General features: G+C 39.5%; 1 protein-coding gene and 1 pseudogene across 3 annotated transcripts in view; both read left to right on the top strand.

The window, feature by feature from the left end:
• TENM3 (teneurin transmembrane protein 3) overlaps positions 1–26840 on the top strand; it is a 532144-nt gene that overhangs the window by 118703 nt on the left and 386601 nt on the right. The window lies entirely within an intron of this gene.
• On the top strand, positions 12730–12974 carry LOC129643196 (protein CEBPZOS-like; annotated as a pseudogene).

Genomic DNA, 26840 nt, shown 5'->3' with positions numbered 1-26840 from the left:
AACTTTTTGGTTTCACCATTAGTACATTGAGTGTGATTATTATTCTCTATCTCAAAATCTTAAGAGATCAGTGCAGAGGGTCAGAATAGGAGCAGTGTTTCTTTAAAGTATTGCAGTAATTTTACCTGTCTATTCCTATTGCTAAAGGGATACAAAGGATGAAAGGGATCTATTTGGTGGTGAAAAGTTTGTCCTTTAAGGGATAAGAATATTGCCATATCTACCCATATGTGAATATTGCCATATATAACCATGAGTTACTTCCGCCATGTTTCAAGTGATTTGTACTAAGTATATAGCTCATTAATAGTTGACAGCTGTCAGGCAAGATTTTGCTTTCTGAAGAAATACTAGGAAGGCTCAGTACTTAGACTGACCTTTCACATGAGATATATTTCTTATCCTATCTTAACTAGGAAATTTTACACACACAAATCCCCTTACTCCAACCAATTCTGATTCTGCTGTGATGACATCATTCCTTTATGGAACAGTTTGTATTCTTTCCAAAATCCTTTCAAGATTCTTTCAAAATCCTTTGGCATCCCATGGAAAGTGTCACTGCTCTGCAGCAGGATTTTGAAAATAGTTCCTTTGTAACAATGATAACTCATAAGGATTTTGGATGTGAACGTTGTTATTGTTCTTTAGAAAAATCATTGTATGAAAATCCAAATGGCAGAGTAGAAGTTGACAGAGATAGAGGCAGAAACAGAGTTAGATATTCGTATTGTATTGAGTACCTATTGTATTCAATCTGCTACCTTCTGAGATTTAGTAATATTATCCCTATTTAACCAAGAAAAGAAAATTAAGGCTGAAAGAATCTAAATATCTTGATATGGTTCCACTGGTGCCAAATGACAAGGCCAGGATTGAAAGCCACTGTGTAATTCCCAAACCCATTATCCGATTCTATGGGGAGGGAGGAGGGAGGGGGCTTCAGGATGGGGAAGACGTGTATACCCATGTTGATGTATGGCAAAACCAATACAATATTGTAAAGTTTAAAAAAAAATAATAAATCAATGAGTAAAAAATAATAATAATAATAAAAAATAAATAAATCCCACTGTACTACACCGCCTACTCTTGCATGGGATCTCCTGGTACCTGGGGAACAGTATAGCGCATGTCCCCTCAAATCACCTGCTTTTCAAAGAGAAGGAACAAGCCTTGTGAATTTAAATGTCTTCCATGTCACCTTGAGTTTCTATGTAGTTGTATTTGTTTCATACTTCTTAGTCTAAGATATAATCCTCCTGTTTTAAGAAAACAGTTTATCTGGCACAGTGCTAGGGACACTTGATTATAAATGGAAAGATCTGGGTTCTTTATGATGGTTCTATCATTAACTTGTTTATCTTGGATCATTCACCCAATGTCTTTGTGTCTGAATTCTTTCAAACGGTACCTACTTATTAAACCATTTTAAAGAATATGCATGTTTATATTTTTGGTTAACCTTCCACGGCTAATATTGAAAAGTTTTTTTTTCTTGAGGATTTACCTCAAAGGAGGAAGGTCACACTGGGTTAGGATAAGTCCATCAAAGTGAAGAGAGAATCTAATAAACTACCTAAAGTAGCAAGAAAAATTAGACTCATTATTTGCATCAATCAAGTATAATCCAAGTTTCCTTTGCTTTTGTGTATGTCCAGTAATACATTGATAAGGAATGGAACTATGATCCTTAAATGAATTCAAGATATGTTATTGCCTACAAAATTTTGTTATCTTTTGTTTTCACTAATATTTCTATGTTCCCCAGTCATTTCAGATTCCTAATATAAATTTTTTCAGTGCCAGACGTTTTATCTATGTAAACATTGAGTATTGTGTGGTATTTCATTATATAAGTTTAGGAAATTTGCTTTTAGTGATATTCAGGAAGAGATTTTGAGTGACTAGTTTGCCATATTTGGCAAGTAGGTCCTGAATGTTTAACAGATGAATAAAAAAAATAACTTTTTGTCTGACTTGCTTCACTTAGCCAAATACTCTGTAGGTTCATGCATGTTGTCACAAATGACAAGATCTCAGGCTTTTTTTTTTTTCCCACTAATATGCCTGTGAGTGTGTGTGAGTGTGTGTGTGTGAAACATTATTTCCACTCATCTGTCAGTGGACACTTAGTTTCTTCCGTATCTTGGCTATTATAAATAATGCTTTAGTGAACATAGGGATGCATGAATCTTTTTGAATTAGTGTTTTTATTTTCTTCAGATTAATACCCAGGGGGTGGGATTGCTAGATCACATGATAATTCTATTTTCAGTTTTTTTAAAGTGAAAGTGAAGTTGCTCAGTCGTGTCCGACTCTTTGCAACCCCAAAGACTGCAGCCTCCCAGGCTCCTCCGTCCATGGGATTTTCCAGGCAAGAGTACAGGAGTGGGTTGCCATTTCCTTCGCCAGGGGATCTTCCCAACCCAGGGATCGAACCCAGGTCTCCCGCATTGTAAGCAGACGCTTCACCGTCTGAGCCCCCAGTGTTTTGAGGACCCTCCATCCTGTTTTCCACAGTGACTGCTCCAATTTACAGTCCTACAACAGTGCAGGAAGCTTCCCTTTTCTCTACATCTTCAAAAACACTGTATATTTTCACTTCTTTGTGGAATATAAAAACAAAACAAAAGAACAAACAAAACAGAAACAGACTCACAGATTCAGAGAACAAACTAGTCGCTGCCAGAGGGGAGGGGGTGGGGGATGGTGACGCAGGTAGAAACGACCTATTTCCTGTGGGATAAAATAAGTAAGTCACATATTTATTTTATAACTGGTAATAATATACAGCACAGGGAACATAGTCAATGATATTTTAATAACTTTGTATGTTATGTAATCTATAAAAATATCAAATCACTATGTCATACATCTGAAGCTAATATAATATTGTAAATCAACTATACTTCAATTAAAAGACAAAAATAACTGACATTACTTGCATATTTCAATCTTTTTAAAAAAGATGATCAAGCCAGTTTCCACAAATGAAAAACTGTGACACTGCCTCATCCTCTTTCATGCACTTGGCAAAGAAAGATTTCATGTGGAACTTAGTGTTTTGTTTTGACCGTGGTAATACTTGATTTCCATACATGAATCATTTCTACTCCAAACTTCCCCATGTATTGTTATCTCTGTCTTTCTTGAAATAGTGCAGCCTCTCAAAACACAATCTGGTTCAGGTTATTATTTCACTGAAAGAACATTCATGTGATCATCAGCTTGTTTCTAGAGGAAATGATCTCTAGGAATCAATTCTTTAGCTTTGTGTGGCTAAAGTAAGTCTGATGGAGACCCTGAGAGATACCAGTTTCACACTCTGTTAGGAGACACAACTGAACTAGATACCGTGATTCTTCTGAGTTTGCCTGTGTCTGTGTTTAATTAGAAATTTTTACATGACTTCTATCCTAAGTTCTTGGCATGAAATGGAGCAATTTTGGTCCTCATCTTCATGTCATAATCCTTCCTATACTTGAGTAGCAAGACTTATCTTTCTTTTCTCAAAGCTAATTAGGCTCAATAGTCATTCTTTGATAAATTCATCCTACCTCCTAGACCTAATCATATTCATTATTCACTGAGCATCTTCCCAATTCATTATGTCTCCTTAGTTTCTGGGAACCTCAAAACACACACACACACATGCACTTTCTCTTGCCATTTTAATGATAGTAATATCACATTTCTGCTCAAAATTATCTTTAGTGCCTACAACATATATCAGCAGTATGTTTAAAAGCATGGCGTCTGTCCTCAAAATATGTTTTCAATGGTTAAATTCTCCTTTATGGCTCTTGAATTCAATTCTGATCTGTGTGACGTTACTAGAACCATTCAAAAGATTCTTTGCTTGTTACTTTTCCCTTCCTCTTGTTTTTTCTAAATTTCTTTGTAATTTTAACCTTGGATTTCTTTAGAATCTTTCATAAAAAACTCTTATTTCCCAGATCATATTTCCTCCCATAGATTAGGAGACCAGAATTTTCGTGTGGCTCTCTTCTCACATCCTTTTATCCTACTAATTTTGTCCAGTTATATTGTAATGTTTAGTTCACTATCCTGCTTGTTAATTATCAGGCCCTCTACCCCTTTTTCTCTCCCTTCATGTCATCCCTATAAATTTGTTTGCAACTGGAATACTCAAATACATGTTTCTTCCAACCTACAGTTCTTAATAAGCCAGGATGAGCAGTAAATGTCTACTCGAAAGGCTGACTTACTACCCATTCAATTCTTATTTCCTACCCTCTAAAAGTCCATGAGGCTTTAAAGAGATCTGCATTTAAAAGGGAATACAATATGTTAGTTGTGAAAGCCTGCCCTACAAATGTGGTATTTCAGTTATTTCTGTTTTAAAAATATACCTTAGAGTAAGTATCTTATTTTAGACTGTCACTTACGGTGTTATATAGGTAAATTATGCAAACTCTCATTAACAAAAATAACTTATCCTTTGCAAACACACTTCCAGTTTAAAAAAAAAAAAAAAACTGCTGTTGGGGAACAGAATGGTAGCTGTCTTTTAGTAACCTGCTTTTTTTTTTTTTTCCTAATGGATATAAATCATTAGAAATAAATTGTGTTCTGTCATTGTAGCTGGTAATTGGTGACATTTTCTTGTCACCATGGGATTATAAATAACAGCAATATACGTACTGTCAAAAGATTCGTTATGTTATGAAAAACATAAACCAGTAGTCTGTTCCTTTTAACTATACTTTGCATATTTTCTATGTTAAGCTTGACACTGATACTTTCACCAATTTTTAAGGAATACTCAACAGCACCGACTTCGTCATTAATAACTTCATATTGTTTCCTTATGCTTTAAATGTATTTTAATTACTTCTATTTCTTCTATAATACACCTGGAAAATATATTCTTCAGAGAGAGTTTTGTTTGCAAACAGATATTTGATCCATAAAACAGATAGTGTTTTTTTTAAAGTGGTAAAATATATAAGAGATACAAAAGACTGTAAGCATTCATTTTAAAATGGGTCATGTTATAAGAATAAAAATACAAGGACCTCAAATTTTTGCTTGTGTAATAAGTAGTGATAATCTGTCCTCAGGCCAAAGAAATAATAATCCATTTGGAAGGAACATTCACGTGCACCAAATCTCTAATTAACTTGCTTCATTAATTATTAAATTAGCCTGCAAAACACAACTTTCCAATTTGACTGTCCTGGCAACGTCACATGCCTATCACCTCTAGACCACCACACCCCATAAAAGAACATAATATCTCTGTTTCTTACTTTCAGTAGCTTCCATTGCTTCCTGGAAAGAAGTTTTTATTTTCCTTTGCTTCCTCAAAATTAAGACAGAACAGCTCCTGCTGGGTTATGGAGAGGGCTCAACAGACAAGCCCATTACAGCTTTTATTTGACCTCTGTCTTTCTGGACAAGTTTATCTATCTGCCTCTCCCTGGACTCATTTTGGGGAACTCTTGCCTTCACGACTTCCCCATTGAGATGATGTGTTCTAAACTTCTCCCTTTGATTTTCTCTTTCCACTTCTGTAACAAAGTTTATCTCAGATTCCTTCATTTTAAGAAAATAACATTAGTAATGCTCAAAATTCTCCAAGCTAGGCTTCAACAGTGTATGAACCAAGAACTTCCAGGTGTTCAGGCTGGATTTAGAAAAGGCAGAGGAACCAGAGATCAAATTGCCAACATCCATTGGATCATAGAAAAAGAATTTCAGAAAAATATATACTTATGCTAAAACCTTTGACTGTGTGAATCACAACACACTGTGGAAAATTCTTCAAGAAATGGGAATATCAGATCACCTTACCTGCCTCCTGAGAAACCTTTATGCAAGTCAAGAAGCAACAGTTAGAATCAGACATGGAACAATGGACTAGTTCCAAATAGGGAAAGGAGTACGTCAGAGCTGTATATTATCACCCTGCTTATTTGACTCATATGCAGAGTACATCATGTGAAATGCTGGGCTGCATGAAGCACAAGCTGGAATCAAGATTGCTGGGAAGAAATAGCAATAACCTCAGATATGCAGATGACCCCATCCTTATGGCAGAAAGTGAAAAGGAACTAAAGAGTCTCTTGATGAAAGAAGAGAGTGAAAAAGCTGGCTTAAAACTCAACATTCAAAAAACAAAGATCATGGCATCTGGTCCCATCACTTCGCGGGAAATAGATGGGGAAACAATGGAAACGGTGACGGACTTTATTTTCTTGGGCTCCAAAATTCAGTGTGGACAGTGATTGCAGCCATGAAATTAAAAGACACTTGCTCCTTGGAAGAAAAGCTATGAGAAATCTGGACAGCATATTAAAAAGCAGAGACATTACTTTGCCAACAAAAGTCCCTATAGTCAAAGCTATGGTTTTTCCAGTAGTCATGAATGGATGTAAGAGTTGGACCATAAAGAAGGCTGAGTGCCAAAGGATTGATGATTTTGAATTGTGGTGTTGAAGAGGACTCTTGAGAGTTCCTTGGACTCCAAGGAGATCAATCCAGTCAATCCTAAAGGTAATCAATTAGAATATTCATTGGAAGGACTGATGCTGAAGCTGAAGCTCCAATCCTTTGGCCACCTAATGGGAAGAACTGCTTCATTAGAAAAGACCCTGATGCTGGGAAAGACTGAAGGCAGGAGGAGAAGGGGATGACAGAGGCTGAGATGATTGGATGGCATCACTGACTCAATGGACATGAGATTGAGCAAGCTCTGGGAGTTGGTGATGGACAGGGAAGCCTGGTGTGCTACAATCCATGGGGTCACAAAAAGTCAAACACAACTGAACGACTGAACAACAACAAAAAGGTTTTTCCTTACTTTGTTTTGCAATTATTCATTCAACAAACATAGCCACGGTGTTGCATCTTTCTCTTCAGGGGCTGCAAAGCTGAAAGCCAAGACCTTCCAGGGTTGGTAGTGAAGAAGCTTAGTAATAACTCTAATAGAGCTCCAGATACTTGTAATTTCAGAGCTCTTCATCACATTTTTGTTTCTTTCATTATTTTTGCATTAATTTCTTGTTATTTTGGGCACTACAGCATTCATCTGTCCCTTTTTGCCTCTAAAGGTTAGCCCTTTAGCAAAGTGATCCTTTTACTAATCAAGTCACCAAATCTTTTTTGTTTCCTGGACTGCATCTAAGTTATGTTTGATTTTGAATTCTGCTTTTTCTTTGTTAGCCTCCTGATGTTTCTTTGATTTCCATTCTTCTTCCTACTTAAAATCATATTGCCATCAAAAGCTGTAAAATGAGTCTCTTTCACACTGGTTATTTTTTAAAGAAATTTTCCAAACATAAACTGCTATAACATTTTGTCAAAAAATGAACTCGCATGACTTATATTATATATTTTTCACCATGGCAGTCAAAACTATTTGCCAAAGTGGAACTCAATTTTCTACTTTTTATTCCCACTTAACATTTCAAAATCACTTCCAAAATTTCAACATGATTATTGAATACTTTGTCTTACTTTCCTACTTGAAATCTTTTCACTGCTCTATAGTTTCATCAAATTCAACCTATTTATTTATTTCAATGCTACTCTTGTCCCTAGAATACAGGGAACATATATATTACTTCATTCACATTTCTGCATTTCTTTTGTCTCCTTTCCTTACATCTAGAAATTTTTATTTCTTTCCTCCAATTCTCTTGATTCCTGGCTCCATAAAATGTCTGTTCACCAAAAACAAGAAAGAAGTTGAATCAATCTTCTTAGGAAGATTTCAATCCTCTAAGCTTATCTTTCCCTGGTCTCTTAGACAGTAAAGCGTCTGCTTGCAATGCAGGAGGCCCAGGTTCGATCCTTGGGTCAGGAAGATCCCCTGGAGAAGGAAATGGCAACCCACTCCAGTATTCTTGCCTGAAAAATCCCATGGATGGAGGAGGCTGGTAGGCTACAGTCTGTGGGGTTGCAAAGAGTCAGACATTACTGAGCAACTTCACTTTCACTTTCCAGCTTATCTTTCTTGTTATTTAAACACCAAATAATCTTATCTTCCTTTCTTTACCTGAGATTCCTCTGAAGACATCATAATGGACTATTTTTATTGGCTGCCATTCTGTGAATAAACCACATACTTTCTTGACACTTGGCTTGATCATGCTAAGCTGGCAATCTGCCTTACCTTCCTAGCTACTGTTCATGGGTAATCCTGCCAGCTTTTGTGGCTTCACTTAAGTACATCTTCATTTTTATTGTTCCAAAGTGCAACTAGCTGACCTACCGCCAAATTCCCATGGTGTCTTTCACTCTAGTTCTTCCGTGACATTTAGCATTTACTGCATTGTTGTTGTTCAGTCGCTAAGTTGTGTCCAACTCTTTGTGACCCCTTGGACTGTAGCACTCCAGGCTCCTGTCTTCCACTCTCTCCTGGAGTTTACTCTAATTCATGTCTATTGAATGGGTGATGCTATCTAACCATCTGATTTTCTGCTGCCCCCTTCTCCTTTTGCCTTCAATCTTTCCCAGCATCAGCATCTTTTCTAATGAATCAGCTTTTTGCATCAGGAGGTCAAAGTATTGCAGCTTCAGCAACAGTCCTTCCAATGAATATTCAGGGTTTTCTACATTATATTGAATTTATCTATGTATCTATCTTTTTCTCTCCCCTCTATCTTAAAAGCCTAGAAAAGAGGTGCTAGGCCTTAAAAGCAAAAGAACAGAAGAGCTACACCCCAAACAGGTGCCCAGTTAAATTTTTCAACAACCAAATGAAGAAATGTTCATTGAACTACGCATAATGTCAGAAAGTTTGTGGGAGGAAGAAAGAGAAAAACTTAGTTCTTTGTAGATGAACATTTTGGTCTTCTTGGTGGGGAAATAGATATTTGTATACTCCAACCTACAAAAATATGTTATAAAGAGCTTTATATTGTGGAAGTGTTTTTAAAACTACATTTGTGAAAAGGAGAATGAATGCATTGGCTTCCATGACATACGGTTTTAATTAGAATTCAGACCATTTGTGCAGCCCTTATTATGGTTTCTTCTTATTTGCATTCACTGGATTTTCTTTCCTAAATGATTTATACACTTGCATAACTTGAAATTTTAAGCATTGAATTTATTGCACATTGTCATTATACATTAAAATTATTTTTATAATCTTGAGTACTTTAATAGATCATATGTTCTTATGCATATAATTTATGTTAGGAATTTTTTCTAGCAAGCTTTACACTGTCATTTGGAGCACTTTAGAAATCAATATCATAGAATCCTATAAGGAGAAAAAAATATTTCCAAAAGTATTCCCCTGTGTTCCCATTAATTTGTGTATTATCAAAGTCTTTATTAGGAATATAGTTGCTAATGTAAGCCTATAATAAACAGAGTATAATTGAATTTTCAATATTTTGTCATCTGGGAGTAATTTCCTTACAAGACCTCTGCTCCATCTTCTGACTAATTGTCAGCAGTTACTCAGTATTACCACAGTAATGTCACCAAACATCGTAAAAATATCTACCTGATTGCATTATATTTAAAGATATTCATTTCAAGCTCTTGGTATTTTCTCTTTAAATTATTTACCTCAATTTTAAATATCATTTAGAATGCAGTAAATGTAATGAGCCGACATGTTTTGAAAATACAAATTCAGACGTGAGTGCAGATTTGTTGGGTAGACAGTAAAGACAGTCATGTTGGGAGGCCCAGAGCATCGGAACAGCCTGGTGGTAGAGCAGGGGACTGGCTGGACCAGTCAGGGCTCCTGCTTAGACAGTGGACATCAGACCCTCTCCTTCACTGGGTTCAGCTTGCTTTTTGGTCTGTTACTTTTTTTTTTTTTTGTCTTTTCTGTGATCCTCATCTGGGTGGATCAGATTATGACACTATTATGCTAAATGATATCCTACATATTATCAAATCTAAAGGCAATAACAGTTGAACATGCTAGACACAGGTGCATTGGTGGGAAAGAGGGGAAAACTTTACTGCTGGTGGTGCCATATGGTTAGAATTGAACCTTTTTCTAATCCAGAACGCAAGACAGCATCCCTGGGACAATTCGGGTTTCTCTGTTGTTCCAATATAATCAATACTGTCTCCTTTCACTCTTACACATGTCTTGATTTGGTCATTAAATTAAATGGTCACTCAACCTGTAACACATTTTTAGTTTAGCACTTCTTTTATTTCCCAGACGGCTTGCTAATGACCTGTCCAGTTAGATTGCAACGATTGTGTTCCTACTCAGGAATTCTACATTTGACCTATTTTGCAAAAACTCAGACTCTTTGTTCAACAGTCAAATACTGTTCAACAATTAAATTTTGACTGTGGATATGAGCATGGTGTATTTTTTAATCCTAACATTTTCATCGTGTGCTTGTCAGTGATACAACATGTATATAAAACACAGCATATAAATATATGATGATATGCATATGATTTAACATTTTTAATTTGGAAGAAAATTTTCCAAGGAGGAGTCTTCACAGTGTATGAATGCAGGAAGGCCTGGTGATGCTAACCTATTGTACACGCTTATGTGTGTTCTCAATTAACTTCATTGCAACAACATTCGAGGGGATATTTTATCATGTGATCATGGAAAGGGACATCTCTGTATGTGAGTCAAATCAGCACATTTGGCAAAAATGAGAAGTTGTGGTTTCAGATGGCATAGCTGAACTCAGGTAAAGCAAACATTGACGGGTACCCGCGATGCCCAAAGCCCTGTGCTCAGCTGTGGGCTGAGCAGAGAGAAGGCAGCTTCCTTGAGGGGATTGTGGCTCAGAAGTGGAAGTGGACGGCTCCCAATTAGCAGTCAGCTTCTCCCTGCAGACTGTGCTCAGCTTCTCAAAGGCAGTGAGGGTAGGTTATTGTTACTCCTATTTTATAAATGAGGAAAGTGAGGAATAGAGAGATTTATCTCTTTGTCTGTCTTGAGCATCTCCTTATGCCATGGTGGTGAACCAGACAGATACATCCTGTCCTCATGGGGATTTGCAAGTCTAGTGAGAGAAACAGAGCTTCCACAAGCTCATAAAATCACTCCACATCTAAGGAAAGGAGCTAGCTTAGGTGGACTTAGCTAGTTTCGGGGTGGATGAGGGATGGAGGTCTTTGAATCAGGGGGTCAAGGAAGTCTTTCCTGAAATGTGACAAGTTTAATCCTGAGACTTTAAAGATCAGAATGAGTGGGTCAAGAGAGGCAGTGGGAGAGGTTACAGGTAGAAAGAAAGCTCCGCGAAGGCCTAAGGAATGCAAGAGCTTGCAGGAGCATTTGAGAACCTGAAGGCAGAACACTAAAGGGTAACTTAACCATCAAGGCGGGTGTGACTTATGAAATAAGGCTGGTCAAGAAAGCTGGGCTTGGCAGAGCTTGGTTTTTAAAGGCACATGAACTTGCAGCAAATATATGTTGGGCCCCACAAGTCTGTCCCCAGCCCCAAATTGCAGTGGGAAGCCATGAAAGGGAGAGATGTGATCCAATTTGCCCAATATCCCAGAGCTAAAAATTCCAAGAGCTGGAATCAGTCTCAGGCCAAGCTGATCTCAGAGCCCCACCCCACATTCTAACACACCATTTCCCCAGAGACTTGACAGTGACTGAGAATGTGGCAGAAGGTGCATGCATAGAGAGGCACCCACAAAGCATGTGGTGATTCTAAGCAAGGAGAAGTCACATCCACTGGGACTTTAGTTTTAAAGTCCAAGGGAGGAGGAGGTGGCATATGTCTGGATGCTAAAGGTTCAGGAAAAGGAAAGAACATAAAATGGAGCAGACACGGAACCCATGGAAAAGTAAATAGTTCACCTCCACTGACATGTGCCACCCCTGGGGGATGTGCACAGGGAATTGCAAAGGTTGGTTGAAGAAAGACTGAATGGGGCTTGTCTGGGACTCTGTGATCTTTGTATATAATTCAGGAATTATCAAAGAGTCAGGGTAGGTATCTGAGTCAAATAATATGACTAGAGCTGCGCTTTAAAAATAATACCATAATGAAAAAGAATTTGTATAACTGAATCACTTGGCTGTATAGTAGAAATTAACACAACATTGTAAATCAACTAGACTTTAATGAAATAAATTTTTTAAAAATAAAATAAATTTTTTAAAATGAGGGAATTCCCTGGTGGTCCAGTAGTTAGGAATCGGCACTTTCTCTGTCCTGGGATAGGTTCAGTCTCTAGTGGAGGATCTAAGATCCTGCAAGCCATGCCATGAGACCAAAAATAATTTTTAAAATAAACATTAAAAATATTTCTGTGTATATACACACACACACACACACACACATATGTATATGTATATAAGCTCTATCCTGTCCAACTCTTTGTGACCCCATGGACTGCAGCCTACCAGGCTCCTCTGTCCATGGGATTATCCCAGTGAGAATACTGGAGTGGGTTGCCATGTCCTCCTCCAGGAGATCTAGCCCATCTAGGGACTGAACCTGTCTCTCGCCTTGCAGAAGGATTCTTTACTGCTGAGCCACTGGGGAAGCCCAGTACCTATGTATACCCACTCCTATATCCAGAGTATCAAGACTGGCTCTAGAGTTAGACTGCCTGATCCCATGTTCAAGTTACACCACCAACTAGTTCTGTGGCCTTAGATAGTTTGCTTCATCTCTTGGTGTCTCCATTTCCTCAAGTTTAAGCGGGGTTAATCATAGTGGTGAAGATTGCTGCCATGGCCTGCCTGCCATCTGCCCCACACTGTGGGGGTTGCTCCAAGATGTTGCTTCGTATCTGATGGCCCGTGCTCTGGAACCACTGCAAAGAAGATTTTTAAAGGCAGTTTAGTAGCTGAATTTGTGGACCATTTTGGAGCACATTTTTTTTTGTTTGAAAAGGTGAACACTAGCCAAGATTTCAGGCAAACAATGAGCAAGAAATTTCCCTTCATCATGGAAGTTTATTACAAATCTATTGAACACTCTAGAATGTACATAGTCAAAAAACAAGGTCAAGAAAAATGGCTGAACAGCAAAAATTAGAAATTACCATCGATCAAGGTTTGCCCTATTTCATAGTAGCAGGCAGGATTAAAATTCCATAGTTGACATGGATGATTTTTAAAATATTTAAGGCCAAATGTAAATTCTAATTAAGTCAGAGGTTTTATTCTTTGGGCTGACTGTGAAGAAATTGATGGAAGGTTTATGTTATGAATGGAGTTATGTTTATACTACTCAGAATAAAGTGGTTCTCAAAAATAATAATAATAGCACCAACTTCACAATGCTGTTGAACAGAGTAAATTAGATGATCATTGTAGAGAGTTCCCAGGGCGCTTGACTTAAAATCAGTACTCAGTGCCTGTTCACTACTTCAGAAAAAGAACTGGTGCAGGAACTCCTGCAGGAGCTAGTTAAGATTCAGCTAGAGTGAAAGGAAAGGAAAAGTTAAGGGATGGAGTGCAAGGACAAATCACCACGTTTGACCAGAAACTCCGTAAGAGAAGGAGCCACAACCACTTGGCTTCCCATCACATCCCCCCATGGCTCGCCTGGGGCCTGGCGTGGAGGACGCGTGTGATATACGTGGATTTGAACTGAACTCACCCACGATGTGCTCAATAAATGCATGTGTTCTGCTGTGGATCCGTTTTGTTCGTGGGTAGCATATGCATATGCTGCTGATGATATGGATCCGTTTTGATAATATCAAGACAAACATCTTGAACTCCACATAAAAAAATAAGCTAACAGAGGGAGAGATACTCAACATTTATTATTTCAAATGTCTCCCAACTGTGAGGGTTTATGTTAGCTCGCAAAACTCACCAATTTCCAGAAATTTAACCAAGGCCACGTCTCACTTTGCCAATTCAGCAGGCGGGCGATTGGTTCACTGGTGACGCAACTGAGGTTAACCCAGGCTTTGGCTGACATCCCAGAATAATCTAGGGACATCTTCTTGAAAGTCTCTGCCACGTGCCCTCTCTGCCTTCCTGACCTGGAAGCTCCTCTTGTTGGGCCCCCCACCCCATGTGTGGGGGAAGTGGATGAGTTTGTGGGATGGACGACTGCTCTCACTGCCTCTGGGTTCAGCCGAGGACCCACGTGCACCGGAAACCTCCCTGTGCTGGAGCTTTTCCGCTGACCTGGTCCTGGTGGGAGGTGTGTGCTCCGATCAGGGATGAGATGGACAGCTGAACGGGGACCTGACCGACGTTGAACCCAGGCGTGAGAACAGGTGCTTTTGACAGCTAGGAAAGAATTGGTCTGAGGATCCCCCTGACAAAGGGGAATCAGAGAAATTAGAGACAGGAGAAAACCTATTAGTCAATTCCCTTGCCAAAGATAAATTGATCCCTAGTGTGTCTTCCTAGTTTCCTGTCCTCTGCAATTATATCTGTGTCAACGTGTAAGGATGAGGGGCCCGGGGGATATGGACGAAAGAGGCAGGACTCCAGGCTGGGTTAGGTACTGGAATAAAAACAGATCTGTAGGCATTAAAGGAAAAGGAATGATATGGGGGAAGAAGAGTTGACCTTTTTTAGGGCTGGAGATTTGAAGAGAGATAGAAAATCCCATGCAAGAGTTTGTGGTTATGGTTTTCTTAATGAAGAGCTGAGTATTATTTATCCAAAGGGAAGAAGGGTTCTTATTCAGCATTGGCTCATTTTTTGCCACAAAGTAAAGGTGTTGAGTAAATATTTTTGACATCACAAGATTAGAATATGTGTTTTGCTTTGGATTCCAGTGACAGAGAAGCCTCCTGGGATAATATGCTCATACAATGTATTGAAGAGGGAATTGTATGATAATTAGCTAAAATGTGGATTTAATTGACTATCTATAGTCACTTAAGCGTGCCAAAGAATCCTGTTGCTAAAGATAAGATCATATTGAGATGCAAGCAGGTAGAGAATGATCAGTTCTTATTTGCTTAGACCATTTTTCTCATCTTGTATAAGAAGAAAGGAGATGATTCTCAAAGAAGCTGTGCATTAGGCCTTTGTCTTGCTTTTAATCACAGTAAACTAGATGGCTGATTAATTGAATTGACTTAGATTGTCTGACGTTTTTTCACTGCTTCGTATTTTTTGGATGTTTTCAAATTGTACGCAGACATTTTGTCGCATGTCTCACATTCACAATGACAGCTGAGCAGCGTCATTCCCAGCCAGGCTCAGCCCCTGTCTCATTCACCGTGCGAGTGAAGGACTTGGGCAGGAAGCATTAAGAGCGACTTTCCTTCTCTTGTAATATATTCATTTTCCAAACTCATCATCAGGGTACACTCTCCTTGATGCTGTTTTCTTCTTAGATTTCAAGTCTTTGGCGCTAAGACTGCCGCTCGAATTCCAGCCCCCCATGACCCTAGACACTGGCCTGATCTTCAGCCAGATCCACTCTGAGCTCAAAAGACAGGCCCAGGGTGGGGCCACAAGCCCCCAGTTCATCTGACCTTTAAAAACCTCTTTTCATGAGCCCGTTGTCTTCATCCCACTTCCGGCTTGTGAGCTCATGTGATTCAGGGCACCTGATGCCGGGCCCAGGTGGCATCTTGACCCCCTGATGTTCAGGTCACGGCTTCCCCCATGCCTGTCACCCTGTATGCTTCTCATCGTCCCAGATCCTTATCTGAAACCCACAGGCTGGGACCACACACAACCGACCCTCCTAAAAAACAACTGATGTGACGCTTGTTGAAACAGTAAGAAGGCTTCACTCAGGACAGCTGGCAGCGGTGCCCGATGATTGTAGTGTTACTAGAGCTGAACGATCGAGTAGGTGGGGGACTTAACACCAGGGAGTAGGCTGGGGGGATTCATGGATATAGCAGTATCACGAGGGGATGTCAGGCGTGGCGGAGTTCTTGTGAAACTGACTTAAACGGACAGTTCTTGTTGAAGGCAGGCCAAGGTCTTATGCAGCAAAGGTGGGGGAGTGAGGATATATTCAGTTGTGGAGGGAGAGGGATTCTCTCTGGACACATGTGGCCGGAGTCTTGTTAAAACCGGGCTGTGCCGGCCCCACAGGAGGGGCTGAGCTCTCAGAAGAGTGTGTTATGCAGTAATGTTTATTTGAAAGTTTCTTCCTTGGTGGCTCAATGGTAGAGAACCCGCCTGGCAATGCAGGAGATGCAGGAGAGGCAGATTTGATCCCTGGGTTGGGAAGGTCCCCTGGAGAAGGGAACAGCAACCCACTCCAGTGTTCTTGCCTGAAAAATCCCATGGACAGAGGAGCCTGGCAGGCTGCAGTCCCCAGGGTCACAAAAGAGTCAGACACGACTAAGTGACTGAACAACAAACAATAATATTTAAAAGTTGTTAAAAGTCCTCTTCACAAGAAAAAATAAAATTGTTACCATATATTGTTGTTGTTCAGTCATTCAGTCGTGTCTGACTCTTTTGTGACCCCATGGACTGTACCCGCCAGGCTCCTCTGTCCTTGGGATTTCCCAAGCAGAAATACTGGAGCGGGTTGCCATTTCCTTCTCCAGGGGATCTTCCCAACCAGGGCCTGAACCCGCATCTCCTGCCTGGAAGGCAGATCCTTTACTTCTGAGCCGCCTAGTGATGGATATTAACTCGACTTAACAGTGGTGGTCATTTTGCATGTATACAAATACCAAATCATTGTGTTGTACCTCTGAAGTGAATATAGTGCTGTATGTCCATTATATCTAAATAAAAAGAGATAAGTACAAGAGAAAGTTAGGGTTAAAAAAAAATGGTCAAGGAGAGAGCGTTTGTCAGTATGAAAAGCACCAGTTTTATCCTAAAACCTTGTATAAAAAGTCAGGTCTTTATGGCTGTACCAGTGGCAGGACTGTTTCCAGGGACAGACAGTGCTTGCGTTCAAACTCATTTCACCACAGGCATCCTCAGACAGAGGGTCATTTTTTAAAATTGGGGTACAATTGCTTTACAATGCTGTGTTAGTTCTGCTGTAAAGCAACACGAATCATCTGTATGCACGCAGATATCCCCTCCCTTTTGGATCCCCTTCACAATCCCACCAGCCCCCCTTGCCACCCATCTAGGTCACCACGGAGCTGAGCTCCCTGTGCTGTTCAGGAGAAGGTCATCTTTGTCTCCTCCCTTCTGCCACCCACATCGGGCTGGGAAATCTGGCCTGAAGCTTTCACTCAAGGCAGATCCTGGGATTCGAGGAGAGCCTGGGAAGATGGCTCTGTAACAATGCTCCAATCTTTCACACCTACCCTGCAAAGTAGATTTGATCAAATGAAGAAATACATGCGACTCACATGTGACATTTTATTCAGAGCCAAAATTATAAGGGAAGGGAGTTCATGTGTTTATACTCAGAGCAATTGGCCAAGTTTTCTTTCTAAACGTCTTGTGCCGTTCAGTTTATTTTTTCTTGAAAGTATCAACTGTTCTTCATTTAGTACCAGGACTTAGAGAGAAGACTGTACAGTGAAGGCAGGTAGGAGTCACTGAAGAGTTTTCTGGTTGTGCATGTTGAGAAACCAAGAGTACAAACAAAGAAAGGGATTTGGTATATTAATGGCCTTCACCTTCCCCAAAATTTGTACTTAAGTAGCCCTTGAACAAGTTAGAAAATTAGTACGGTGAATGGGCTGTTTTGGCTCCTTTCCATTGGCTTTTCAAAATGCCACCAATATTGAAATATTTGTGTTTGCTTGGCTGGCAGAGCGGATACTCAAGGTTCTCCAAAAATGCAACTCTCTTCTTCTGGCAACTTGAACCTTCACACTGGCCTTCCCCTTGTCTCCACAGTTTCCTGCTTACTCCCTCCTCTAATTACTCTTCCTTTTTTCAGAGTCTTTTCATGACTCTTTTAATGTTCTCCTTTATTCCCTCTTGCCTGCATTCCACACTTCTTTTCCACCCCCGGCTTTATTTGGCTACAAGTGCCAAAGACTTGTATTGAGTCTCAAGGCTGAATAATAAGCACCATCTTCCACAAAACAACTGTATGGATTTTCTATTGAAAATAGCATTCTCCTGGCCTCAGTGCACAGGGATTTAAAAGCTAGATCGACAGCCCCCCAAAGAAGAGCTTCGTGAGACAGATTAGCAAAGTGTTCTTCAGCTCTTGACTCATTTTTCCGTATATGAAATGTTTTACCACAAATGCATCATCACATATCCCAAAAAGAAACCTCCTTCTGCTTGTCAAAGTCAAATTCAGACTTCATCCAGACATTAAATCAAGAGAAGTGTGAGCGTGAATGTGTCTGTACACGCAAGGGATCTTATAAGGTAGATCTGGCAAGTGGACCTCTTACTGTATGTCTTGTATAACAGGTTACCAGGACTCTGTCCCACAAAGATTCGTCACAATACTTGGTACTTATTGGGTAGAATAACTTATCTGTGAAAAGTTATTTTTTAAATAGGTAAAAATAAAATGACTGGAAAGTGAAATTTTTTTTTAAAAAAAGGGAATTTTTATGGTCTGTTTATCCTTTTTTCTGCCCCTAAAGATAAATTATTTCAACAAGCAACTGATATAAACTGAGAGTTTCTTTAAGTGGTTAGAAGATGACAGGTGTATGTATTTTAATTCTTTCAAGAGACCCAGTGTTTACAGAATCAGTTATCGTTCATATTATTTTTCAATAGCATTCTTATAAAGGAACTAGATGGACACCTAAATTGAATTTTAAAAATTGTGTCACCTTTGATCCTGTACCTAGGAAAAGTAATGTTTACCTTACAAAGATGAAAACTCTACTGAGGATATTATAAATGAACATCACGTTATTATGTCATAAGTGGCAGAGTCTCACTACTTACTGACTTTAAATGTAAGAAAGAGAAGGTGAATCCTGAACAGAATAGTGAGTCACTGTTTGGAGAAAATCAATCGTCCAATCAATCAGAATTCACAAAAGAATCTTTGTGGCTTTGGCTTAAACATTTTAGTAAACACATCACAGCATGATTAGGAACCCTAAAAACTGTGAACAGTCAGTAATTTATCCCAAGAGTGGGTTCTTACAAAAGAGAACCTCTCAAGAAAGTTTGGGGACTAATAACTCAGAAGGATTTTTAACATTATATATTTTTGAAAGTGTTTGTGCTTTGAAGACAAAGAATAATATACAAAATAAAATTCTTAAATTCTAAGGGATAGTAATTAGAAATTTTAAAAAATTATTTAGTCTTGCTTTGGGATTGCTCTTCTCCATGTGGGTAAGTAAATATGTAAGCATACATCTGTTCCCTTGAATGGAGAATGGGCTTTCACAAATTATGAAGAGCTTAAGAACTCTTGGGAATTATGCTTTTTTTTCAACCATCTGGATATTGCGGGTTGCTTTTCTTTTCTCGGTGGCGCTCTCTTCTTCATTCCAGTTGTTCCCATCCTAGCTCAGAGATCCATCACCACTTCTCTAGGATTCACCTCCTACCTGCTCCCCCTAACTTGTCAATCTTCCCTCTCCACCCTCTGCCATGACTAAGGCGAGCTTCCCAAACACCGTTTCTTTTATGTCATTTTGCTGAAAAGCAAACTTCTGGTGATGATGATAATAACACTAATAATGTACTAAATATTTATTGAGTGGTCCTACACACTAAACTTTGTTTGATCTTTTGATACGTTTTCTCATTTAATCTTCAAGGCAAGCTTACAAGGTGTGTTTGAGTATTAACCATGTTTAATAGATAACAGTTTGAGGCTTAAGCATTTAGGTACTTTGCTGGGGCTTCCTCAGCAACTTAAACCCATTCCTTGTCCTCTCACCCTGCAAATGTAAAATATTCTGCCTGACTTCCAGGCACCTTCTTGTTTCCAATGTAATTTTTTCTCTGAAACATTTGGTAGAAGGTTAACTTCATGGAACATCTGGAAATTGACTGCTATTTTGTTGCATTATCTTGCTTTTGCATCTGAAGTTTAGTTGTTAAATGAAATTGAATGTGAGACTCTCTAGCTATCCCAGTTTCTTGAAAATGTTTATCTGTATTTACGAACCCAAGAACCATTTTGAAAGGGTCAGGGGCCAATGACCAAAAGGAGCTGACCCTACTCCAAGACAAGAGGCTGATAACCAGCATGCAGACAGGTGAAGGGGTGATGCTGTGGGCAGAAGCTGCTGAAGCCCTTCTTTTGTACTGCTTTCCCTAGTCAGGGTTTCAAGTCTGGTCCCTTTCATAACTGGAACTTTAAACATCAATTATATGGTACGGTCCCTATAGAAATGTCTAAAGTCATAAAGGAGGGAAAAAGGAAGATGCTGTTCTCCATACATCCCACATCATTAACATGTCAAACGTCCTTCCCATTTAAATGAAACTGGGATGTTTTCCAACTTTTCATCTTGACTGTGAGTCTAGTTGCCTGTGTCGGGAAGCGAGGGAGGCTCAGATGAAAGTATTAGTTTTGTGTTTCTACTCATCTGATCCCCCCAGCCAGCTGGCCTTCCCACCTGCCCCACCAACTCTGCTCAGAAATTACACGTTCAAACAACTTATCAAAACCAGACCCCTGTTGTAGCCATTTCTGCCAAGTGAGCCAATTTGGGTTTCATGGAGGAAATAAAGAGATTAAGGAACTACGCCCAGGCCAGAGAAATTAGGCTTCAAAATGGAGCAAAAGGAATTTTGCAGCCATTTTACCTGTTGGGGGAAAAAAAAAATGATGTGTAGTCATTTTAAAAATGAGTGATTTTAGCTCAGTGGTTCTGACCCAAGTAAAGAAATCTGAAATGTAGCTATTTAACAAAGACTGTGCAAAGCAGAGATTTCTGCAACTGTGCATCATATTCTAAACAAGTCGCCAACATCAATTATTATTTCTGGGCAAGCATAAGGCTGCACTTTCAAAGCCACGTTTTAGTAGATGACTCTTTAAAGGTCACTTTATGAAGCATAAGATAATTCCTTCGAGGGCGCCCGGAGCCCACCTCCCTCGGTCGGGTTTTATGTTTCATTGACTGTATTAGCATTGAACTCTTTAAGAATGACAGGCTGCAGTCGGAGGATCCCAGGTGGGCCATGGGATCTGCGGGGCCAGCTGTTCCTTAGCTCAGATAATTCTTCTTTTTGAGATTTACAGATCCGTTTGCATTTGACAGACCTGGCATGTCTTTGTACTGCCCAGTCCTGATGTTTTTAAAGGAAAGCAGCTTAATAATTTATTAACTGCTACATTTCCTCTGGGCTTTATCTGTGTGATGCTGAGTTGAGTCCCAGAAGATGATAAATCGGAAGAATTTTGCAGAAGCCCATTCTCGAAGACAGCCAGGGCCTCTTTGTTATTGAGGTTGTTGCTGACGACCCCTCAGAGGGCTCCTGTTGGTTTACCTGGGTGGACGGCGGCAGAAAACAATCAGCTCTGGGAAGTGGGACTGCCACGTCGGGGCTGAGGTTGCCGACAAAGTACCCTGATCTGTGAGAGAGTCCGCAGTGTAATGACAGTGACGTGGCCGCAGCGTGTTCTGAGGCATTCCTGAATTGTCTGGATGCGCCAGCGACATCATGCCATCTCAGCTGTGTGCCTTCCCTCGCGGGATCCTCTCAGCCCAAAGCACCCTGCTGTCCCCACGCCTCTACTTCTTCAGAACCTTGGCCATGTTTTGTTTTATTAATTTTTATTTTATAGTAGAGTACCGTTGATTTGCCATGTTGTGTTAGTTTCAGGTGTACGGCTAAGTGATTCAGTTTTATACACACACATACACATCTCCACTGTTTTTCAGATTCTTTTCCCATATAGGTTCTTGCAGAATTCTTACAGTTGTCCATGTTTATAGCTGCTCTCAAAAATGGCTTTGTTACCAGTCACTTTTATTGATCCTCTTCAAAATGGCTCTCACCTTGGCCTTCTTTGACTTGTTTACAACACTTGCAGATCCTACTTTACATGAGGATGACTGTTAGCTTTTGCCCAGTACTGGGCCGAAAGGCCACGGTCTCTGTGGCCATATTATCTTGGTAATTCCTGTCCAGCCCAGTGCAGTATCCTGCCTATGGTAGACGCTTATCCACTGAATACAGTTTTAGAGAATAGTTTTTAATTCTGTGCCCCAATCCTTTCCCATGTTTCTTGTCCCTTTTCTAATTGTGTGTTATGCTTTACCAATGCTTGTGAAACTTATTTTAGCATTGTTGTTATTCAGTCACTCAGTTGTGTCCAACTCATTGAGACCCCGTGGGCTGCAGTACTCCAGGCTTCCCTGTCCTTCGCTATTTCCCAGAGTGTGCTCAAACTCATGTCCATTGAGTCAGTGATGCCATCCAACCATCTGAACCTCTGTCAAAATAAATAACTTTTAGAGACGTTAGTGTTAAAAGCAATAGTGTTGGTCGTTTAGTCATGTCTGACTCTTTGTGACCCCATGGACTGCAGCCTACCAGGCTCTCTATCCATGGGATTCTCCAGGCAAAAATACTGGAGTAGGTTGCCATTCCCTTCTCCAAGGGATCCTCCCAACCTAGGGATTGAACCCAGGTCTCCTGCATTGCAGGCGGATTCTTCAGCATCTGAGAGACTTTCATGTTAAACTAATAATAAAAATCATATCTGCCTCTCTGAGCTGTTCCTCCATTTTCAGAGATTTTCATGTATATAATCTGAGCATCCCATGAAGTTGTGACCACGCCTATGAGTAAGGAAGGGGAGAGTCCTCCTCTATAGATTAGGAACCAAGTCCTGGAGAAGTTAATTAACTTGTACAAAGTTGCACATCTGTTAAATCTCAGAAGTTAAAATCAAATTCAGATGTCCTAACAATTCCAATAGGACTCGCTCTGCTCATACATTTTTCTCATCAGATGGTTGTTGGGTGCCCGCTGTCATGGCCTGTAGTTACAGTCAAACAAGACACTAGCTTCTGCCCTCGGGAGGCCTCCATCATGATAACATAGCCGCAGAGCTGTTAGGAATGATGGTGCAGCCATGTTTTCTCACTACTCAGACTGATGCACAATTAAAAAGCAGCATTCATTTTCTGTAACTGAGCAGATTCAATAAATATATTGGCGTTAATGATTATTTAGCTTGTAGCATCTTTTATTTAGAGATCCATTCTAATGTACTGTATTCCCCACTTACTCTGTTTATAAATTAAAGGGATTAATGAATAGGAAACTCTCCACATTAAAGAAATGATTGGCACCATTCTGCATACAGTTGGCACCTAATAAATGTTTGTTGGCTAATGCAGTAGGAATGTCCTCTATGTTTCTGGACTTATCCTTTCTTATAATTGGCTTCTTCCTCTGCAAAATTGAATAAAAACTAACTTTTGAAATGAAGTGGGAATAAATGGCATACTATTTAGTTTAAAGCAGTTTCAGGCATAAGTTGAACACATTGCTTAAACATTTTGTCCCTCAATTTTAAAACAGATGCTCCAGAGACTAGGATCTGACTAGCATTTCTCCCTGCTTTTTCGTTCACTTCACTCATAATTCAACCACAAGTATTCTCAAGTTACTGATATACCAAATTTGAATGACTATTTTACTATTATGTTCTTCCAGCTCAAGTTTCTAAAAAATCACATTTTCAGCAAAAGGGCTCTGGGATTTCAATAGTTAAGGGTAATTCTTCCTCAAGGTTGTTCTCTGTCGTCATCATGGCCACCTGCTCTCCCATACAGAGTTGCGGTAATTAATAAGAGGCATTAACACGTCTGGTATCGCTGGGGAGAGGGAAAAACTGAAATCTGTGGAACAGCTTTAACTGTGAAGCAGTAAATGTTGATGCAGTCACCATCTTTCGCTGTACCACCCAACTTGAGATCATTTCCATGAGATGAAATAAATGGTATGCTCACACCCTAGTGTAACTTTCATAGATTTAATTACATGTCTCTGGAAATATGTGTTTGGCTACATGGTCAAGCCACTCATCCATAACCAGCATTTCTGGGGGGAAAGAAGAGCTGGTGCTTAGCACAGAGGTGGGGATGGGAAATGCAGACCTGGGGGGGTGGATGAAGACATGAAGCCATGAGTTATCGATCTGTGGGGAGTACAACGAGGCTAGAGAAGGAGACGGAGGAGAAAGCCATCAACTCTAGAGCGAGACCTACATGTGGAGATGGGAGTGGAAACAGACAAGACAAGTGAGGAAGAGCAGAGAAAAGGGGACAGACTAGAGAGAGCATGTCATTACACCAATTAAGGGAGACGTTAATTTCTTGAGGAAGTGGGCCTTCCAAATGCAGGAGGTAAGCAAGGAAGCAGTGAGAAGCCAGAACAAGCTGTCTTGGCTATTTTTAAATGAAGTTTAATAGTAAATGAGAAGAGCTATCTAGGGGTACAAAATCGAAAGGAGAGGAACTAAATAAGGATGGGTATTTATTTTAGGGATTGATGAGATTTGTGTCTGTGTAACCTGAAGTTAAAGATCCAATGGGGAAAGAGACAGTAAAGAATAATAAATGGCAGTTTGTCTTTGTGGGATAAAAGATACCATCAGAGTATTTTTCCTCTTAATGAGATCCATTTCCATCACCATCTCTACACAGCTCATCATTAAAAATAACTAACAGGAAATGTCTTTTTAAGCGACACGTTACTATACTTAAGTCCTTACATCTGAATCCCGTTGCTACTTATTTTCCTGCACTTGTTGACAAGTCATTAGGAAAGAGAGTGTTTACTTCAATATTACCTGTCATCTAAAAGAGTTCTAGTGCTTCAGGAAAAACTTGATGGATTAATACTATTTTAAAAACAAAGAAGCAAAATGCTATGAATGGTCCTGCCTGTATTCACAAGCCATAAATATAAGCATCTTTAGACATACATAAAAGTAAAATGAAAAACAAGAAAATAATACAAGAAAATAATAGCATAGAAAACTGGAGTTAAAGAAAATGAGGTGGTTAGGAATGTATGCAAATATTATATATTCAAAATATAGACACGATCATCTTACAAGTCTAATTTATTTAACATATGTACACTGCCCAGAAGATACTTTTTTATCTTATTTCACAATTTCATAATAAACACAATAATTAAATTATACAGTGTAGACATTGATAAACATAGCTAATGGACTTTACAGTTATCATTTTTTAAGATACAGGATTCCTTTCACTTGAGCCCTTGCTTAATATTATTTTTAAATACCATCTAATATCCTGCTATAGATTTTTTTCAGTAGACTGGTTAACAAAATGTCACCAATCCATGAGAGTTGGCAGGAAGTCAATGGCACTTTATCACAGAGGATCGCTGGCATGTTCATAATAATAATGATACTTCTCATATGCATTAACAATTTCCTTCCATATCTCAAAACCATTGGCTTTAATAGATACCAACTGAAAGGTAGCCAGCTTGATACTATGACACAACAGTCATTTAGAATTCTTATTCACTGACCAGAAACCACACGGTAGGGCAGAGAATATTTACAGGTTTTTTTTGCTGCAAACCCAGGGGAGAACCTTTTGTAGATAGCACATGGTGATTCAAAACAAAATTTAGCTAGTAGAATAAAATAAATGCCACCCTTGGGCTATTTGAAAACCTGCAGTGTAGTTACTTGGGAAAGTCACCAGGACACCCAGGATGTCTCCAAGAGCCATGCTTGACCTGTAACTTCTTATGAAACAACTCATTGGTTTCTCCTGCTGTCTAGTTTATATTTGTTTCTCTGATAAAGAAATCTGAGTATGCTTTTTTAAATTAATTAATCTATTTTCAATTGGAAGATACTTGCTTTCCAATATTGTGTTGGTTTCTGCCAGACATTAACATGAATCAGCCATAAGTATGTATATGTCCCCTCCCTCTTGAACCTTGCTCCCACCTCCCACCCCATGAGTATGCTTTTTTATTACAGGGAGGTTTTATTAGCAGGAGGAGAAGGGGACAACAGAGGATAGGATGGTTGGATGGCATCACCAACTGGATGAACATGAGTTTGAGCAAGCTCTGAGTTGGTGATGGACAGGGAGCCTGGCGTGCTGCAGTCCATGAGGTTGCAAAGAGGCAGACACAACTGAGTGACTGAACTGAACTGAACTTTATTAGCAGCAGAGAAGAGTACATTTATCTATCCTGTCTCTACTTCCTTCCACCACTTGAGTATAAAAACAAAATTATTCTTGTACAATTGAAACGTATGTATGTATAGAAGAAATTGTTGTTCAATCACTAAGTCCTATCTGACTCTGCGACCCCATGGACTGTAGACCGGGCTCCTCTTTCCATGGGGTCTTCCAGGCAAGAATACTGGAGTGGGTTGCCAATTCCTTCTTCAGGGAATCTTCCCAACCCACGGATAGAACCCATGAGTCCTACATCTCTTAACAGGCAGATTCTTTACCACTGAGCCACCAGGGAAAACTTGAGCCCTAACCACATATACATCAAGTTGACTCCACTTAGCTTGGGGAAAACATAAGATCACATGCCAAAGTGATGTGGTAGTGATCAATGAACCAATGAATTGGGGTGGAATTTATTCTCTTAATAACTGAAGTCCAGTTTTATTGCATTTGAGAGCTGTATAATTTCAAAGAATTCTATGTGAGCTCTGAGGCGTGAAGTTCTACGTTTTCTGTTTTCATCGTTTATCTCTTTCATTTTTCATAGACACTGGATTATTTTCTGTCATCCTTCCCACAGTTGCTTGAAAATGTAGTCTAGAGAATTAAATTGATTTGTAATCACAAGTTCTTGATTTTAGACTTCAGATAAACTAAATTGAACCAGAATATTCTTAAAGCATAAACAACAGATTGCCTAAATTCCCAGCTCTCATTTCAAGTATTTGCTAATGTGGCATTGATCAATCTACAATTCCCAGACTGAGGAGAAGTGATAGGAATATTGGATTAAAAAAAAAATGCCATACAGGCCAGAAAGATAAATTGTTTGGGTTGTCTTTTTGCAAGTTTGAGGTCACGATTCATTCATCTTGTTACTTTTCTATATCCCTTTAGTG

Source organism: Bubalus kerabau, chromosome 2 (genome assembly GCF_029407905.1).
Source record: "Bubalus kerabau isolate K-KA32 ecotype Philippines breed swamp buffalo chromosome 2, PCC_UOA_SB_1v2, whole genome shotgun sequence".
NCBI classification, from domain to species: Eukaryota; Metazoa; Chordata; class Mammalia; order Artiodactyla; family Bovidae; genus Bubalus; species Bubalus kerabau.
The sequence above is the reverse complement of the archived record's forward strand: the minus strand, read 5'-3'. Positions and strand labels throughout refer to the sequence as shown.